Source organism: Ziziphus jujuba, chromosome 2 (assembly GCF_031755915.1).
Source record: "Ziziphus jujuba cultivar Dongzao chromosome 2, ASM3175591v1".
NCBI classification, from domain to species: Eukaryota; Viridiplantae; Streptophyta; class Magnoliopsida; order Rosales; family Rhamnaceae; genus Ziziphus; species Ziziphus jujuba.
In genome coordinates this window covers 7,880,198-7,884,912 of record NC_083380.1, presented here as the reverse complement: position 1 = coordinate 7,884,912, position 4,715 = coordinate 7,880,198, and the positions used below count along the sequence as shown (strand labels likewise).

The 4,715-nt window shown below is 29.0% G+C and overlaps 1 long non-coding RNA gene across 1 annotated transcript; it reads left to right on the top strand.

Annotated features, from left to right (window-relative positions):
- Positions 1-2,470: 2,470 nt before the first annotated feature.
- On the top strand, positions 2,471-4,216 carry LOC125422419 (uncharacterized). Its single transcript, XR_009635724.1, has 2 exons — positions 2,471-2,619; positions 3,476-4,216. It is a non-coding gene; the product is annotated as an uncharacterized LOC125422419 (long non-coding RNA).
- The last annotated feature ends 499 nt before the right edge of the window (positions 4,217-4,715 follow it).

Below are 4,715 nucleotides of genomic sequence, written 5' to 3'. Positions count from 1 at the left end.
TAATCAGCTCTTAAACCACAAATCTTCCATAAAAAAATAAAAATAAAGTATAAAATCTTCAAGCCTATTTAATAAAGATTAGTCTTCTATTAATAAATTATTTTGTCTTATAGTCTTATATTAATAAATTACTTTGTCTTAAATACGGATTGTCTTTCATTATAGTTATCTATCGATGGTTTGGGTCCTAAGTCATAAATACTAGTTCCCACATATAAGATTCTCTATTTTATTTTATTTTTCTAGAAAATTATGGGATCTGACTTTGGTTTTCCTTTTTTACCCTCTTGAATTTTTCAATACTAGGTATAGACCACGTGCATTGCATGCGGACCATAGTTTAGTAGTGTTAGATATACTTTTTTTTTTTATTTAAAATATAATTTTAATTTATAATGTTAATTTTGAGTTTTGGATTTTGTTGAAGTTATGTAATAACTATTATTCTAAAAAGCATATGAAATAACTTAAAAGAATATCCTTGTGGTAATGAAAACGATTGTTATATATATAAATATTTATATATATATATATATATATGTATAAATATAATTATAAAATATACAATTTAAAAGTCAATATAATTATGATATTTATATAAGAATGAAGATGGTCATCATAATCTCAATGAAGCTACAATTTTTAAATTTTTTGGTTGTATGAATAGCTTATTTGATTTCATCAAAAAATTAATATTTTAGATATTAACTTTTTTTGGCTTGTTAATTCTTATCTTAAATACATTATATGAAAATCTAAAAGGAATATAAAAATATTATTTAATTAATATTCAATATAAAATCTACATTCTATTTTATGCTTGTGTCAATAACTTCTGTTCTTCTTATCAGATTTACTTAAAAATATACATATTTAACATAAAATAAAAGATGTGACTAATAAAAAGAACATAAAGTAAAATAAAAGGGAAGAGAATAATATATAAACAAAGTAATTGTAATATGAGTTATGTTTGGTTAACTTGTTTGTGTGTGTGTGTGGTTTTTTTTTTTTTTTTTAATCTAAACTGAAGTTACATGGACTAAATTGATAACGGTGACTAAATCGGAAGTAAAATAATATTAAATTCATTTCTAGTGTTCATATACTTATTCTTTTTATTATAACATAAAACACAACAAAAGTATGAAAAATATTTTATTTTACTAAGATCCATTTTAACTATTCTAAAACTAAACCAAAAAAAAAAAAAAAAATTGTACATAAGTTAGCCTTTCCTAAATGGAATCAAATTTATCATTTATTCATTAACTGCTCAAAAGAATAAATAAATAAGAAAAAACCAAAAACAAAGTTCCATATCAACCTAATTTTATTTGTCCAATCCTACTATCAAGGCCCAATAAATTCAAAACATGCTTCTTTCTTGATTTTTTATTTATTCATTTTTGTATGGTTTTGCTTGTCCAAAAGCAGCAAACAATCTCTACATTTAAAAAAAAGAGAGAAGAAAGTAGATTATAAAGAAACAACCAACATAAAAACATAATTAGAATATTGAAAATAAAATTGGAAAAGAAGAAAGGAAAAAGATAGAAAAAATATAGCACAATTAAGTCAGAAGCCAAATATACAAGCAAGGCCACAAATGCAATGGAAATTGAAAATCAAAATTTCAAAAAGAACCAACGACATATACAAACCAGATTCAGGGAATTCTTTTCTTCTGTTCCAGAAAAGCAACGGAGTAAAAAAAATAATACAATAAAAAAAAAATCTAAAATTAAAACCATACCATAATTACAAATTCAATCCCAAGATTTTATGGTACCAGATAAATCCATTTGCGTAGAAGCCATACTTCACTGTAGACTGATCGGCTTCCCTCTATTGCTAGCCTGCGTCTCTCTCTCTATGTTGTGGTGGTTTTGAAGGCCAATCATCCACAGTTGCCTCGAAAATTTACAAGTTCTGTTCCTACTTTCCACTCCCTATTTTCCATTTGCAGTTTTTATTTATATATATATATATATATATTTTTTTTTTTGCGATGGTTTGGAAGGTCAATCATCCATAGTTGCCTCGAAAATTTACAAGTTCTATTCCTACTTTCCATTCTCTATTTTCCATTTGCCGTTTTTATTTATATATATATATATATATATATTTTGTTTTTGCGAGAGAGAGAGAGAGAGAGAGAGAGAGGCATTGTCTAGGTTTGAAATGACATTTCTGAATGGGCGCAATATAGAAATTTCTTATACGCTATTGCTAGTCTACGCCACAGATATGCAGCGCACTCAAAAGTTTATCTTTTGGGCACCGCAGGATTTGGGCATTTGGCTTTGAAATTTGATGGCTGCCCATTAGCTCAAACAGTGGCAAAATGGTAAGAAAAGGGCATCTAAGGTGTATAGAATTGATACCCCAAAAAAGGTGGATTCAACTATCCAAATGATAGCGATTGTGGGACCATCGTAAGATTACATTTTAATATTATAAAATTTTAATATCATAAAATATGATGGAGCTGATTTGCCTTGTTTTTCACCTTTTTGGAAAAACAAAAAAGGAGGAAATACGTGCACATAAAAGCCGTTACTCGTCTCCAATGCTGTCAACTTGATATTGAAAAGCATCGATTTCTCCTTCGTGTAGGTCAGCCCAAGCAATTTTTTTTTTTTTTTTTTTTCCTTTTCTTCAACTTGATATTGCAATTTTGTTTCCTTCTATTGCCTTATTTTTCCATTTTCGTTTATTTATTTATTTATTTTTATTTCCCTAACCTTCAATAGTTCTACTATCAATATTTTCTTTCGTTCTTTAACAGACCTCTTTTTTTTATTTTTGTGTTTCTTCATTTTTTTTTTTTTAATGTATTATAACTTAAAGTAATTTTCCCCTTTGTTTTTTTATGGCACTCATGGACATATACGCTAACAACGGACAGAGTGATAAAATTATCCTTTCCCAAGATAAAGCATAAGGGAGAATCCCATCATATACGGCATTATAAGAATAAAAAATTTATTTTACATATATTGCCAAAAAAAACCCAATAAAAGAGAGAGAGTACAGAGAGAGAGAGAGAGAGAGAGTGTGTGTGTATTGTTTAGTCTTTTTCTTCAATTTCATAGAGAAGCACAGATCGAGAGAGAGAGAGAGAGAGAGGGAGAGAGAGAGAGGACTGGCTCATCACGGTCTATACTATGCATTCCCCTCAAGCGTGTACCTTTTCGAAAGGCGAAAAAGAAATTCCTTTTTTTATTATTATTTTTTTTCATTTTCTTTTTCATTTTGTTTCCTTTTCCTATTTCTGTTACTGTGGTGGAACTCTCTTTTTCTTTGTTTTTCTTTTATTTGTATTTTTTTCTTTTTTTCTTTTTTTTTTGCCAAAGGTATTTTTTTCAATTTGTGAATCTTATTAGTTTTTCTCTGAATCGAATTCCTAACCTTTCTTTTTTTTTTTTTCTTTTGTTCCTTCCCCCGGTGGCTTTCCATTTCAATAAAGAAGAAAGCAAAAGCGGAGCTGGGCTTTAATTAATACTTTCTTCAACTTGAATCTTCTTGACTGTTAAAAAGCAGAGTTCTTGTCCATGCGAAAGATTTTTCGATTTATCTATTTTTTTTTTTTATTTGTTCGTTCGCCGGAGGGAGGGAGTTCTTTGACGTCGTTTTGGAATATGTGTTCCGTGGCAGAAATGGCCAAGCGTGGATATAAGCTGCGTATCCTTTTTCTTTTTCTTTTTTTTGGGGCTTTTTTTTGTTTTTGGTTCGTATTTAATTTTCTTGAATTGCTTGCTGAGCTGAAGTTGAGCTCGGTTTTTGGTAATTCTGATCTGATTCGGGGAAGTTTTGTGCTGCTAAGTTGAAGTTGAGCTATAGTACTGCTGGATAACTTTCATGACGTGCCTTTATCTGTGTTTTGTTTTTTTTTTTTTTGGGTTATTATTATTAATTTTTTTCTATTTTTAGAAGACGGTGAAGTCGATGCCCTGTTTGGTTGCTGAGAAGATGTCGAAGTAAAAGAATAAAGTTAGGAAATTTTAAGTTTAGTCTTGTAGGACAGAGTTAAAAATTTGTGGTCCAAGTAAATTCGCTTTGATTTGGTTCAATTAGAAATTTTAGTCTATTTTACAGAAACAAAAACAGTTAATGGGTGTAAGACCCAGTTCGCATGCTAATTTATTGAAGTTGAGTTTGTATTAGCGTAATCATGTCTGTATTGATCAAGCTAAGTTCCTGTTCATTTTAATGTCCAATTTGACCATTTATTCAAGTGTTAAAATAACGTAATTCGAGAAGAACAAAAAAAAGGGTATATTTGTATTTTCAAGGGGATCGGCAAATTGGAACAGTATTTGGCATTCCGGCTTTTATATATAGCTATAGAAAAAAGGATATATTTTTATTTTCAAGGGGGTCCGAAAATTGGAACAGTATTTGGCATTCTGGCTTTTATATATAGCTATAGATATTACTGTGTTCGTGTTGCTTTTTGCATTTTTATTAGTTTTGAATTTTGTTTGATCAGTGTGGAATTGGGGAAGAATTATGGATGAAAGAAAGAACATGGAAGCAAAAATAATAATAATAAACAAAAATAAAAAATAAAAATAAAAATTATAGAAAGAGTACGGATTTTTGGTGAACAATTTATAGGTCGACCCAGGGACACCAACACAAATACTAGAATAATTTAGATCCAATGGCCCTAATTTTCCCACCACTACATGATTTCTTTCTAAGCACAG